The sequence below is a fragment of the Coregonus clupeaformis genome, chromosome 7, assembly GCF_020615455.1.
Source record: "Coregonus clupeaformis isolate EN_2021a chromosome 7, ASM2061545v1, whole genome shotgun sequence".
Taxonomy (NCBI): Eukaryota; Metazoa; Chordata; class Actinopteri; order Salmoniformes; family Salmonidae; genus Coregonus; species Coregonus clupeaformis.
Genome location: NC_059198.1, coordinates 9559763 through 9576450, shown reverse-complemented (window position 1 = coordinate 9576450; position 16688 = coordinate 9559763).

Sequence of the window (16688 nt, the reverse complement as noted above, 5' to 3'; positions counted from 1 at the left end):
CCTGGAAAAAAAAACGCCCCCTCACAAAATACTGGATAATTCCACGTTTATTAAGTTAACTACACCTTCTACTATAAACCTATAACCCCTTTCTAGTAATTTAATCATTGCAAACTGTTGCATTGATGTTTTAAAATATAAACCTATTGTTTCATAATCCAAAACCCACAAAAAGATGTCTACTTAATCCATCAGGCCAACAGCAACAACTATCTCCCATCGTTCAACGTACTATAAACAGATTATCGTTATCAGAAGTAATGAACCTTCGTCATAACTCACCGCTGTTTAAACAAACTATATAATGTCATAATAAGAATGATCAATTATCAAATATCGTTCCTTATTAAACTATCTAGACATGTTCTTCATTAGTAAATCGTCTCCACAAAGCAATACTACCTAATAACATATTCTCATTCACCTAAATATAAATAATTACTTCTATTAAACAATCCCATTCAACATCAAGTCAACCTGTCTCATCACCCAATTAACTTACTTACTTTTTAAACCCTCTACAATATCTATCATACGCTACCGCTAATTTTCCTTATAACAGTACCTCAACATATGACAAATTACTGTGAAGTTATAGTCAAAACAAATAAAACATCCAATTCAAAGCGATGCAACTTTAATTACTATGTTATACTATTTACTATGTGTCGGTAAGACAATCCCTTTCACAAAATGTTTATCAAGTCACCTATTAATCTATGTCAATATCCTCAATGTAAAAGTTTTGCTTTCTATCCCTCTCTGGGTTTGAACCAGGGACCCTCTACACATATCAACAACATTCACCATCGACACACCATACAAAATCTGCGATCCTTGCAAAGCAACTACTTCCAGTTCATAGAGCAAGTGACGTCACCTAATGAAAACCGCACTAGCTCTCACCGCTAACTAGCTAGCCATTTCACACCAAACATTCAACCCCCTATGACTTCCTTCTCCACAGCAACCATTGATCCTTGTACACCTAACGTAACCCATAATGTCCCTTACAGCGCTCTCACGTTTCAGCAAGCCCCAATGGTTAACACCCGCAGACAAAAACATGGACATTCTTCCATGTTTTACTAGTAGACAAATTAACACACTCTCAAACAGCGTTCTACATTAACCTCTATCATAGGGTTTAAAAACGAACGTAACAACATTAACCATCCTAAATTGCTCTAGTAACGTCATGTATGTTCAGTTTATTTATTACGATAGTATGTCCATAATACTTCTAACAAAGCTACATTATCCCTAGTAAAAAAACAAACAATTGTCTTAGTTCCCTTGCTTCACTTCCCATGAATATAAGACATTCGCTTTTCTGTGCGTCCTAAACTACATTAAATTTCCCTGTAATCAACTAAGATCATAGCCACACAATGAAACCATCACTCCGCTATTATCAGAATGAATGAGATCTAGTCAACTATCCTTTCTAAATAGGCTACAAGTAACACCAAACACTTGCTGTAGTTTACCATCATATATTGAAATCATCCATTTATCACGATCCAATTTATTTATAGACATATTCCACCATTCTCACTCGTTTAATCTAGCAAAACCTTATTCAATGCCCAAAAGATTACTACCACGCACTCTTCTCTCCATACCCGTTAACATTTTTACATTTTAGTCATTTAGCAGACGCTCCTATCCCGAGCGACCCACAATTAGTGAGCTCATACATTTTTTATACTTATACTAGCCCTCCTTGGGAATCGAACACACAACCCTGGCGTTGCAAGCACCATTCTTCACCAACCGAGCTACAAGAGTCCTGCTATTTAAACCACACACGCTTCAAATCATACATTCAACATCACCAAACCAAATACTCCGTCGTACCCATTCAATCAATACATCAGCAGTGGAATTTACACTCATCAATGCAGATTGTTACTCCATGCCATTAAAATTATAAATAAATTCCACAAATAGCGCCATTACAATGATTTCTCATCTTATTCCACTATCACATGATCCAACAACGGTATAAACTTAGAAAACCCATATTAATTACTTTCCCACCCATTACCTACGTCTACGTTTGGGTGAGCAAGTTTAATACATATATAACTTTATATACTCACATCAAATAATCCCTTCGTGGTGTTTTTTTTAACCATTTCTTAAATCGACACAAATCACTTCGTCAAACATTTTCCCAGCGGAACCAAAAAAATATAGACTGTAATTTTTCGGACACTGCTCTGCCTGTCCAGAAAATATAGCCTAAATTGCTCTCTAAAATAACGTCAATCTCCATACCACTCCTTGCATGCAATATTTGTAATTAAATACTTTACATAAAATCCCCATCTGTATTAAAATGTAGTTTGCTTATTTCTGCCATTTTGGTGCTAGTATTCAATATGTTACATTGCATTGCATCCATCTCCTGGCCATTTTGAGTAATTCATCTAAATATTAATTCAAAAAGGGCCTCAAACCCACTCATTTATGTTTTTTTTTAACCATTATGAGTTAAACATCACAATAAAGGAATCAAACCTTTATTCCTGCTCTGTTGGGGACTCGAACCTCACAACTCTGCACTAAGGACTGTAACTTTCAACCGTAGGCCTCAAACCTACATACATGGCCTCAAAGCATACCCTTAATGTCCTTAAACATTCATGATGTCGTACACTGTATAATCTCGTCATGTCGAGGACTTGGACCTCTGACCTTTCTACGTTCGTCTACCAAAGACGTTTATCGCTGAGGACTCGAACCTCGCATCTTTCTACGTTCGTCTACCAAAGATGTTTATCGCTGAGGACTCGAACCTCGCATCTTTCTACGTTCGTCTACCAAAGACGTTTATCGCTGAGGACTCTAACCTCGCATCTTTCTAATGTTTATGCTGTCGTCACGGGACTGACATAACCCATCTACCTTACTTTAGGACACGAATCTAACTTATCATAATAAAAGAGCCTACACCCAATGTTGTTAAAACCCACTCTACTACTTCTGTTTTATGTTGGGTCCTTTACTCAGACCAAACCCTGTTTAGAATAATAGCACCCTATTATCGTCAAATTTAATTAACTCCTTACATCTCATTACATAACTCAATACAACTCATCGTCCCCCTTTAAAAATATTGAATTTTAAATGTTCGTTACAGTTCAGCTTTACCACAGATAAGCAGATTTTGACATCATCAAAAAAAATGAAAGTCTGCTTACCTGTTAGTTGAGCTGTAGACTGCATCCTGTTCGTGAAGACACCAATCTGTTATGATGAGTTTCTGGTATTGAGAAGTTCAAGATGCAAGAATTTACTTAGACATTCTGTGGAGATTTTATACCAAGTATTTATTGGATCACAAGCTCGTGGGTTCATCTAACAAACGGACATGGCTTTGCCCTTTGTCAGTTGAACTGCCCACACATACAAATCTAACCTCCTTTATACTCTTGGTTATACTCCCTTTCACATACATCTGGCAACCATCATAGCACTCCCTTTCTCTGTTGTTATTACCCTAAACATCAGTAATCTCCTTTGACATAATGGAATGTAGACTTTCTAATAAATAAAAATAAAATAAATTGGTCATTTAGCAGACGCTCTTATCCAGAGCGACTTACAGGAGCAATTTAGGGTTAAGTGCCTTGCTCAAGGGCACATCGACTGATTTTTCACCTAGTCGGCTCGGGGATTAGAACCAGCGACCTTTCGGTTACTGGCACAACGCTCTTACCCACTAAGCTACCTGCCACCCTAACCACTTATCTAGCAACTCTAACCTGTTCCCCACGATACTATGACATGACATCATTACACCATAAAAACATAATATCAGAAGGTGACGAGTGGAAGAGAGCATTCAACATGGCTAGCGGGCACTATGAATAACTGGTGATGCCATTCGGACTGACCAACGCTCCTGCTGTGTTCCAGGCCCTGGTTAACAATGTTCGTCTACCTCAACGACATCCTCGTCTTTTCCCGCTCAGCTCAAGAACACGTTTTAATAAACTACTCTGTATATTGAACCTTCCGTCTCCTGTTTCTGCATCTGGGTCATATCCTGAGTCGTGTTATATAGTTACTAATGGTGGAAGTATGGACAATGAATGTAGTGAACATACGCCAGTGTTTTGTTTTGTTATCCTTCATTCTATTCTAGTCTGAAGAAATAGCAGTTTGTCATGTGGCAAAGAAAGGTTCTTAATTCGTTGGTGTTGTAATTTGATGCTATGTTTTACAAAGTATGTGGACTGATGAACTCTCAAGGGTTCTCTTTGACATGTGTTAGTAACACTTGACTGGTTCAGATGACTTACAGGTCAGTGCGTAAATAATCATTTACAAAACAACTTTACAAAACTCCCAGTAGATTTCATGTATACCCTTCTTTGGCTTGCCCACATTTTTGGCCAGGCCAGGCCATGGGTTGTGTTGCCAGCTCTGATCTTTAAATATCCCCCACTTTGGGATGAATCATCACTCCACTCTTCTTCCAGTCAGTGAAGCTGGCCACAAATGCTGACAAATTGCACCCTGACAGCCTTTGTCACCCAGGCCATTACTCAGAGGGTCTGAATGGCAGAACAGAGAGGAGGCTGACTGATGCCAGGGTATCAGAGTCACACAGACATAACGATGAACAAACACCATTACGAGGCACCAGGAACTGACTCACGCTCTGCAACCCTCTTTATGTATCAGCAGCCAGCCTCCACTCAATGTGCCACTAAGAAAGGCCTCCCACACGTGCCATTACCCACAGCTAGTTTACACTACACAACACAGTAGCCTGGTTCAAGGGAAAAATAACACCATCTATTACACTTGTAAGGAAAACAATATGTGTACCCTTTCTTTCCTACAAGGTACAGTATGAGTTACCCATGAGTGAAAGGCACTGGAGTCATGCTATTCCTCTACCCACGACATCAATGGTTACACATACATCTATCTAGGCATGCACATGTACGTGTGTGTGTGTGTGTGTCTGCGTCTTCGTGTGTCTGCGTGTGCTTGCACAAGTAACGCCTAGTGGGCGTCGATATGATTCATTATTTCCCAGCACACCATCCTCTGCAGCCTGGATTAATTTGTTAGAGCACTATTCCCATTTGTTTTGTGAAGAGATGAATAACATGAGTGAATACACAGTAGAATGGCTTCAATTGATGAGGAGAGCCATGAAGTGTTTATCAAGCAAGCGGGCTGATATGCTACCTTGGACAGTACTCTAATTTTGTCCAAATGCTTGTGTGTGTCCCACTTTTGAAAACAAGAGCACAGCAGAGAGGGATACGATGAAGAAGCAGTACTACATCTATCTCTGGATCCCACAGCCTTTCCTCTTTAACTTTGCCTGCCATCATATCCAGCAAAGTTACTTCACCTTAACTCGTAAGAGTTGTCTTGTATTAAGGGTTGGAAGAAAATGGCAGAGAGAAAGTATGAAAATGTTGCTTAGAGGTGTTACTGATTCATGCAATTCCTCACATACTTTTATTTCACTGCTCAAGCTGTCTGCTCTCCATGTCCTCTCAGTGACAGGTGTCTGTTTTCTAGACGAGCTATAAGTTAATCCTAAACAACTCACTCTGTCAGGCTGGCATAGAGTGGTGAGGAGGAGGAGGAGCTCCGCGGACCCTTCGTGTCCGGAAGTAATTCAGCCAGTCATTGTAGCCATTGGCACTCTGTAGAGTTGCTATTTTCTCAAGTTTTCTTGTGTCAATTAACTCATGACATTCCTGGATTACTCATTATATTAATGAAGTTCAATTTAATCAACAAATCAGATAGTCCGTGTAAAAAAGGTTAAGGGTACAAGACTGTGTACATATCTGGCTGTGTTGGCAGAATCACTACATCTCCCATCGAGCCAAGCGGGGAGAGGCTGCCTGTTGTCACAGTTCCAAGACCAGTCAGAAACGTCCAGCTAACCCTACGCCAATGATGCCGGTGGATCTCAAAAGTGAACCTGGATCTGCGTTAAGTAACAATTATATCCTTCCCCACCGTTGTCTTACGACACAACAGATAGCTCAAACCAGTCATGACCATTCAACAAAACAATAAATCATTTTCAAGTCTCTTTCCAGCAGATTTCTTAGTTACATGATTGTATAACTAGCAGAGGAGTTTTTAACTTGAGGGTACAGTATTTATGAAGTTCTGCAATGAGGACGAAACTACCGTAGTTCAGCTAGCCAGCTAGTTTAGCCAGGGAAAACAAGCTCGGGACAGGATATAGCTGGGTGCACATGCGCACTAGGCTAATTCAGGACACAGATTGTAGTTTTTATGCCCTGATATTCAAACCTGGCGGTGAAAGGTTTGATTAAACAATATAGAGACTGAAACTAATACATCAGATGACAAATATTTAAGGAGAGCAAACCGGTATACAATCCCAAAATCAGCTGTAACTCTCAATAGTAAAACAAAGCTTAAAATTATGTTTGAGTGAACCTGAATTCAGAAAATGTATGGGGAAGTCTCTTCCGGACACGGTAGACTCCAGTCAGGGGTGAGGGGTCAGGTTCTGGAAATATTTCTCTGCTGTCCAAACTAAGTGAGGGGAAAAGCTAATTTAATTACCAGACCTGCCATATTCCATTTTAAAGGTCAAACAATCTCCTCCAAACAGGCACCTGGGGAGCACAGTCCTGCCTCCATCTCTGCTAAATGAGATTTCCCCTCAGCAGAGCATTATTAATATTAAAGCAGTAGAGGCCCTCCAAAGGCTAGCTATGTCAGGTATACTGCAACAGGAAAAAAGGTACATGTTTATGTGTGGTCATGATATTTTTGCCTTCCCTCAAAATTGGTTGCCAGGATTTGGAGGGGAAATGTTTGCTCTTCTTCATCGAGTGCATCTGCTGATGCCAGCACAAACCTTTTTTGCCGTTTGTGAGTGCTTTGTCTGTTTGTGAGCCAGTGAAATCCAGTTGAAAGTAATTCACAGAGTTTGATGCTATTTCTTTGTTTTTGCAACTTGCTCTACTAGAGCATATTAATGCAAATAGATTCAAATGGAACCATTTCTTCATAATAATTTTGTGTGAAATGCAAATGATAGCCTCTCCTCTAACTACTCTAATGTAACAGGCAGAATGCAATTTTTTTGGGAAAGCTGACCTCGGTAGTCAAGGTTGGAGGGCATGTCAGGCTTTGCCCACAGGGAAATAATGATGAAAGAATCAAATAACGTTAACACAAATCCCTGTGTTAGTGTTAAGCTGTAGCGTCGCGGGCACCACGAGACAATAACGTAATTACAGAGCGAGTCACGCCATCAGGGATTAAATGGGCCTCTGACCCAGCCCATAGGGCTCATCTTGTGTGGAATAGAGCGCTGCATGGGTCGTACTGGGCCTGTATCAAAGCCTGGTTATCTGTCGTAAGACCACCGGCTAAAGCAGTCTGTATCTCTATAAACCCACCATTAGTTAAAAGCTTTAAATGGTGTTCACTGTTCACCCAGTTTATTATGTAAAGCGTGTAAGGACAGACTGACTCATTCGAGGCCTTTCATATATGTGTATGTCAATTCAATATCAAGTAATTGTAAAAGGTATTGTAGCCATTGTGGGGTTATCAAAACAGACCTACATCCATAGAAATTGGAACAGCCGTTGCTGACCTGTTTGTTCATTAATATTTGATTTATGAGCTGGAAATTAGATCAGTCACGACACAATTTAGCACTGAGCTGGGGAGGGGCTGGGGTGAGGACAATCTTGTTAGTGTGTTGTCCTCATTTACAGTTGGTCTGGGTTGAAAATATTTGCTCTGTGAGGCAGGGAAGATAATTATATTTACCACAATGAGAGAGAGTGGTTTCATATCAGGCCCTTGTTTGATCTTATAGAAATTAAATAATAAACCTTTGAACTTCCATCTCTATACAGCAAACACACTGCATGACAGCTTAAAAAAATAGTTGTTTACAGGTTTAAATTTGTATTATTTTCTCCATCCAATCTGATAAACGTGTTGATTTTATGCACTAAAGGGGGATCAAGATAGAAGGAGTGTGTTCAGAACTTTGACCTTGAATAAACAACACATTGAGTCACTCAAAACAAAACAAAATGTTTCATTGCGATTGTGGGACCATGAGAGGGCATGGCATGCCGAGTGACTCATCTTGGAGCTGTCCTTTCAGCTCCTCCACAGACCTACATCAGGACCATGGACAGCAACCAGGGACAAGGCTGTCCTTCAGCACCACCCTGCCTATGCAGGGCCATGGACAGCTCCCCAGTACTTGTGGTGCCTATTATTTATTCACTGGTCTTGCTGGACCTGGGTTACTTACCCATTCAGAATCTACAGTAATATAAATGCAATGAAGCAAAACTAGTTGTCCTCAAAAGGACTGAACTTTTCAACGAGTGATAGATGTAATTTTATATCAAGTAGTAAGTTCTATGAAATTCTAAAGTAGAGTACGTTTTGAAAACAAAAATCTCAAATACTGCCTCTGTCCTTACATCCACTATACAGAACTTGGTAAAAAGCCACAGGGATGTCAGTTCTGTACCATCACTAAGGGATAATAATCTGGCTCTGTTTGTTTTGCTTATTCTCTACAATTACCTTGGATTTGCATTTTTATGGCATCGTCTCGTACTTTCAAGTCCAATATTTCTTCACAGTTTGACTCACACAATACATCTGTGGGGGAACGTGTTCTTGTCTTGCTGTGAAAGGATTTAGCCTATCATAAATTGTTAGTAGTGTATGTAGCCTGATATTGTAAACAAACACCACAATCCAAGAAAAATAAGGTCAAAAAGAGCAGTCATTGTGTGTTTAATGGAACATTTTCCCATGTATTCAGTTATTGTCCTGTTGTAACATAGCTATAATGTTATGTTATGACCAGACTGGGTATGACCTGGTTGGTTGACAAAGTGACCTTGGATTAGGAGCCAGTCCCTATGGTGACCTGGGGTGAGAGCCACGTCCTGGGATTATTGCTGAGCCACACCACTCCTCTGCAAGTGTCATACCAGGGATTATTCAATATCACTGTGCCAGGTTTTAGGACCTACACACAAGTCTGAGCAGGGCTGATGTCAAATGTGTTTTGAATGTGCTACAGTTTAATGATCATATGTAATCATCACTGACGTAACAAAAGCGGGTCATTCATTAATTGTAAAAGCCTCTTTAATAAAGATACTAAATTGTCTTATTACATTTCTTTAACATTCCTTTAAGAAAGAGGATTAACAGACAACCAGTCAGTGCTATGTTTTCAGTGCCAGCCTTCGTGCCACTCCCCTAGTCTTCCACAGCAGCCATGTGAGCGTCGCTAAGCTGTGTTTACTAGTTTATGTCTCATCAGTTGCTCCAGAATAAACTTCCCATCATGCCCCTCAGTGCTGGAGCAGCTCAGCTCTCAGCAGCCTTCATCAGCTCTGTCACTATTCCTCTGGTGGGCTGAGACTGACAGTCAAGTCCCTCTCAGAACTAAGAGGCTGTCCAAGAGCCTGGCTTCTGTAGAGCAGGAGTAGTGCTGACTGAGATCAGTCCAGCTGTAAACAATCTGTCTTTGACCACATGCTTTTGACTGCAATGAGTTTCTTCCATGGAGATTTGGTGTTGTCACTGCAAACATTAAGAGAACAATGTTTACTCCCAGGTTCCTACTGGGCACCACCTCTAGAAAGGCAGGTGATAAGTATTCTGCTCACTTTTCGATTTGAAAGGCACGTCTTTTGAATTTGACTCTCCTTGACCTGCCGTAGCCTACTGAACTTTGATTCAACTAGAGTTTGTTTTCCCCATTTAAACACAGTACAAACTTCTTGCACTCTACTCCTGTAATGACTGTGAGTGGAGCTGTGTACTCTGTGTGGAGGTGTGCCAGGCTAAATCCTATCCAGGTGTCAGCACTGAACAGGGATGCTGGCCCTTTGATGTGACAGGTAGGATTAGCTCTGGTCCATAAAGACAGGTCCAGGGGAGAGATTTGGCCAAATCCAGATAACACTCCTCCTGCCCTGCAGCAAAGATAATCAGGTCCAGATCCAGATCTAAACCTCATAGCCTGAGAGCATGGCTAAACAGCACAGAAAGATAGAGCTGCTATCTGCTTCAACTGTTATTTCCGACCTGCTCCTTTATGGAGGATTGTTGTATGTTTTTCACTAGTGGGATGAGAGATGAACATGTTTCCACTTCATAGTACAGCCTAAACATTTGTCCCATGACATCATATTATATCACATCGTGAGTCACAGAATGACCTATACCTTTGGTTACGTTATAATGGTTATGTACCCCGTTATGTTAGCCTTGATGACACTCCAGCCCTGTTTACCTGTCGCTAAAATGCGTCCTTCGTCCTGATCTTGACCTGATCTTGTCTATTTACACTTATAAGATCTGATCACAATCAGATCACAATGTGTCTTTTAGTCATCTACACCTGTCTAAAAGTGTGGGTACAATCAGAATGTGGACAAGATCAGAACAAAGAATGCATGTTAGAACCAGGCATAAACAGGGCGTATGTATCTCAGTCAGGAGCCAGATGTTTTGCTACATGATGTGTCTGTGATGACTCACACCACCAGATCTGTGGGGCAGACCTGGTAATTATACTCGGCTGAGAGATCATCCCTGTGCTGGTATACATTGTTCAGCAAGGTATGTCTGTTCCATATTTCTGAAGTCTATAATGGAGTTGCTGTGGAGTCTTTTAGTGGGATTTGGCCCTGTGGCTCCAGACCCGGCCTCCAGATGATGGTTGGTGGGAAGCTCTGGCTCTGGCCCCGGAGAGATTTAATATGTTCTGTGTCTATCCAGGGTATTGCTTTCAGAGCAGGGTGGTGCTTGGATAGAATGAGTCACCTTGTGTGGATACACACACGCACGTACACACATATACAGTCATTTACTAAAGGCCCTTTTCCTGGATCATTAGTCCAGCGTGTGTTCTTTCTGTCCACCTCTGTCAGAGACTAAGCCTAATTGCACTGATCTTTTGCTCCATGCAGTACTGCAGAGAAACACAAAGGGGCTTCGGTCTGTACTCAGTAGAAACCAAACTTCATTAGAATTTCCTTGACAACGACAATTGCTCTAGAAAGATGGCCCTAAGAGAGTCACTGATGAAAAGGGCAAATGGGGCATGTGATAGTTCAAGTCTCCTATTTCCCATGTGCCACAGGGAGGTTGTTAAGTTTGAATGGGGATGAGGGGTAGTGTATTATTATTCCCTGGTCCAACAGCCCCAGCCTGTCTCATTCTCTCCTCTGTCCTGTATGCTCTTAAGAGAGGCACAGTTAGCTCCTCTCCTCTCCTCTCCTCTCCTCTCCTCTCCTCTCCTCTCCTCTCCTCTCCTCTCCTCTCCTCTCCTCTCCTCTCCTCTCCTCTCCTCTCCTCTCCTTTCCTCTCCCTCCATCCTTGTTACAGGTCCCCAGGGCTTCTTCTGCGATGACGTCTACAATCTTCACGCTCAGTTATCCTGTCTTTATTGCTTAAGTGGCCGTGACACAGATAGTGTCTCACGCTCTAGCCCAGTCCCAGTGTCTAGCCACCAAAGTAATTAAGTCTTCTAATGAATCATCCATGGGACTCACACACCAATCATCTGCACTCTGTCACACTAGACACCACACACACCAATCATCTGCACTCTGTCACACTAGACACCACACACACCATTCATCTGCACTCTGTCACACTAGACACCACACACACCAATCATCTGCACTCTGTCACACTAGACACCACACACACCAATCATCTGCACTCTGACACACTAGACACCACACACACCATTCATCTGCACTCTGACACACTAGACACCACACACACCAATCATCTGCACTCTGTCACACTAGACACCACACACACCATTCATCTGCACTCTGTCACACTAGACACCACACACACCAATCATCTGCACTCTGTCACACTAGACACCACACACACCATTCATCTGCACTCTGACACACTAGACACCACACACACCATTCATCTGCACTCTGACACACTAGACACCACACACACCATTCATCTCACATAATGGTGCAGATTAAATGTGTGTTCATTCACTTACGAGACGGTTTTCAATGTGTTTTTGTATATTTTAGTGAATGTGAGTGATTCAGTGTTCTGTATAGAAAATCAGTAATGGGGTTGTTCTTTAGAGATGATTAACGTCTGGATGATGTTTCTTTGCTGACCAAAAATACATACCCCAAGGACAATGACTGTGGAGTAAACATACCATCACTCAATGACATTTCCTCCAAGAGACTCCTTCTTACCCAGTATTCTTCCCCAGTGAGCTGACCTGGGGTCATTTCTAGTGGTGCCAGTCCTTCTTCATTAGAGGCACATATTGGCAGCTGATTATCTCTGTGGTGTCTTAATGGCTGTAGCAGCCCATTAGTGAAATTATCATCCTGGCTCCCACTGAACTGCCAATTAGATGGACATGACATAGTCTAGTTATACTCTAATAGATCACTTCATCCAAGGGCTCAATAGCTATCCACACACAGTAAATGGTCTAAGTTAAGAAATGGGATCTGGCAGTCATCATGTCCTCAGGCCTATAGACAGATCAAGGCATCCCTGTCCAGTGTGTCCACATTGTCTTGGCATATAGTATAATCACTGTATACATCCATGTCGGTGCTGTAGGCTCACCTGCTGTATCTGTGAAGCTGGCTGGTGTTCCATGTGTCCATGCTGCCAGAGACTCTCTGCCATTGCAATCCCATAATGAGTGGCCATGTTGTTCTATTGACTGTAGTAAGAGGAGGCAGAATGATAGTGAAGGAAAGGAGCAGTGTGTGTGGGAATGCAGCCAGGAGATGTAGAGGGTGGGAGGGGGGGACTGGCAAGGGGAGATGGAATTAACGTGTTCGTGAGGAGCTGCAGGTACACTCACATTCACTCTCTTTCTCACTCACGCTTTCTTTCTAACCTATACACACACGCACACACGCACGCACACACACACACACACACACAGACACACACACACACACGCACACACACACAGACACACACACACACACAGACACACACACACAAACACACAGACACACACACACACACCAGTGTCATACTGCAGGGCTCTCATTAGTTGTGTTACAGTGGGTTGGTGTGTGAGCCTGTCCAGAGCTGCAGAGCCTGTTCAGGGACGGAGGGGACATTGTTAAAAGAATGTTCCGTACCAGCAGAAGCACACCAATGGATGTCGTATAATGGTCTCCACATAGCATGACAATAAAAGTAGACTTGGGAAGTTAGTAATGAGACTTTCCAGAGCCAACCAGTGTCCCAAGGCTAGGATCCTGCATAAGTGGCCTATATTAACATTCTTGCCCCCTGACCCTTTGGAGCAGTGAGATTACTGAGGTCAGTGACTGCAGGGGCCTGCTCTGGGCTATCTCTGGGTCTGTGGGAGTCAGTGTTGATCACATTTCTCTGAGGACATGGATTATTCATAGAGGAGAGATGGTGGTGACGCAGTCTGTGTGTGTCTCAGACTGGCGATGATGATGCCGGTTTCGTCAAGTCACCTGAAAAGGCAGTTGAGTTGAAGGATCACTTGGCTGGATGTTTGTGGTGCATATTAATATTTTGGAAACATCAGTAAGCTTTTTGAAACTTTTTCATCTCCCAATGATTGCATTACTATCACCGTTCAAAAATAAGCACCAGGCTTTCAGCAGAAGATGAGGAAACTCATCAAAAATATATCCCTATGTTATTAAGATTCACGATTATATCCTTTAGTCATGGTTACCCAACAGTACATATACCCCAATCTCTTGTGGTTTGTGATTCAGAATGGTCATTCATTACTCTTTCACTTCACAGATAACAAGAATGTCTCAAGGTAGGTCGTCTATTGTGGTCGATCATAAAACACACCACTACTACAATACAGAAATTACTATAAGTCTCCTGACTAATGGAAATCTGAAGTGTGAATAAGGAAGAATGGTTCTGTGCTTTGATGAGGTTAGTAATGAATACTGGCTCCTTCACTCCTTTCTCCCAAAATACAGTTGTTTCTCTGAATGATTTTGTCCTATCCCTATATTTAACATACTCTCATAATACCTGCATTCTACATGAATGTCATTTGAGAGTTTACCTTGGACCTTTTGAAATCCAGGCACAAATGAGAACTCTAATTCCTATGTCTGCCTGAGAAATACTAAAGGCTGATCCGGGAGGACCAGGTAGAACGGGGGCACTAATAGAGAGCTATAGGTGCCAGTGGATAGGGTTCAGCCACCACTGGTCTGTCCGGCAAGAGCAAGTCAGATGTCTTCAGAACAGGTTTATTGCAGCTATTGGGTTCAACACACCACACTCCTATGTAATGATGGCTCACAGTAAAAGTGAGTGTATAAAAGTGGTTCTATGAAGAAATAGCAATCAATACACACATCTATGCACTACAATGCTCAATCACTGATTACTAATACAGAAATAATAAGGGAATGCAGTTACAGGATAAAGACCCAAATACTGGTAAGCATATAACTGAAAACATGACCATAATGCAACCAGGGTCTGCATGAGCACGAGACCACGACCACTGTGGAATAGTAACTGTGCCACGAGGTCCAAAAGGCTCCTTAACAGCTTCTACCCCCAAGTCATAAGACTGCTGAACAATTAATCAAATGGCCACCCGGACTATTTACATTGACCCCCCCCCCTTTGTTTTTACACTGCTGCTACTCGCTGTTTATTATCTATGTATAGTCACTGTATTCCTACCTACATGTACAGATTTCCTTGACTAACCTGTACCTCGCACATTGACTCGGTACCGGTACCCCCTGCATATAGCCTCAGTATTGTTATTTTATTTTGTACTTTTTATTTTATTTTTTACTTTAGTTTATTTAGTAAATATTTTCTTAACTCTATTTCTTGAACTGCATTGTTGGTTAAGGGCTTGTAAGTAAGCATTTCATGGTAAGGTCTACACCTGTGGTATTTGACGCATGTGACAAATAACATTTGATTTGATTTGATTTGAAGGCAAAGGCTAAATTAGGCTAGATGCTACATAAGGCTAAATACAGTGTGCAGTAGCACGAGGCTACATAAAGGCTCTAAATGTCAATAAATATGACTACAAGTACACAGACAATATGAACATAATAATATGAATAGGCTATCCCAAACAAGGCGTGTGGTATGACTGGCTAGCACCTAGGCTAGCTGGCTAGGAATAGCCTGACGCACATGGAAAAGGAATAACTCTATAAACATGGTAAATATCTTGACTGCCTTAGCAGCACCCAACTAAAATACCAATGACATGTCGACAGTACTTACACTTAGATGAACGCACTAAAACACAGGTCAAATACAGATGGGTGAGGAACAGTCCAAGAAGTCCATTCTCTTCTGACCATGATCTCACTCTGATGGCAGCAGCAGAGTTCAGAGAGCTGCACGGGAATGGTGAACTATGATTGGCTGATACAAGTGGGGTGACTTGTAGGTACCACTAATAAGAAAATAAGGGGTGTTGGGAGAGTACAACTAACTAATAGTTCAGGGGTGCTGAAACTGCTAACTAAGGGCTAGTTTGTTTTAACACTGCCTGCCCTGTACTTCCATCTATGTGTATATCCTCCATTGTGTAGAAGTGGTACTGTATGCGGTTCTGACCAACATCTTCTCCTGGCCATTATTTAATCCAAGTTGTCAACACTGTCTGGGCTGGGTTGATTGGGACTCAGCCCTATGAAACTTTTAATTCTCTAGATTATTTCAAAGAGTTCCATTCAGTAGCGAAGAGACTGTGGTACATCCCTTTGTGTTCTAGAGACTAGAGTACTTCTTTCTTCTTTTTTGACTTCACAGCTAGCTTTCGTCATACTTTAGAAAACATTTCCCAACAGAATTTGTTTTCATTTGAAGTTGTAATCCTTTGGAGTGAGATCCCAATTGTTCAGTCCTAGAAATATGATTCAGGTTGCAGCTTTTGTTTTTATCTTTATCTTTTATTTCTGTTGGGATTCTAATGAAAAGGACCAATGTGCCCAACGTAGCGAATGTTGAAGTTTTGTTAACATTCTGCCTGCTTTGACTCATTTATAGTTTCTGTTTTATGTGTATGCATGAGAGTTGCTTGTGATTTCCTGTTTTTCAGATACAGAGAATTATCAGTATAGCTCACCTGTTTCTGTTTCTGTCTGGTTAGGTGTGAAGCGCCCCCTCCTTCTCCCCTCTTCCCCCCTGCTGGCACCAGCCCTGTCACACCCTCTCTGTATGCACACACACATAGCAGGGCACCAGTTGTCTGTGCTCTGTGCCCAGACCCGGGGATAGTGAGGAGGTGCAGGGTGGTGTGCTGGGTGGGGGTGAGAGATGGTGGGGAGGTGCTCTGTCTCTGATTGACCTGATTATGGAACACAGCCTCTGGCATTGCTCCCAGAGGGTGCAGAGATTGTGGCAACGTCTTGAAAAATATTCCTGTGGTGCTGGCTTCTGTCATACACCTCCCGTGGCTAAGGCCTCTCAGTGGCAGGCAGCCAGAAGGTAGAGAGGGTGGGGGGGGTGCTGCTGCAAAGCTGATCTAGGATCAAGGCCAGTGGCTGGTATTACAGTACACTTGGTCTCTAAACACCCATCCCAGTAGACCCTTTTACTCCTACTGGAACACACACACACACACACACACACAC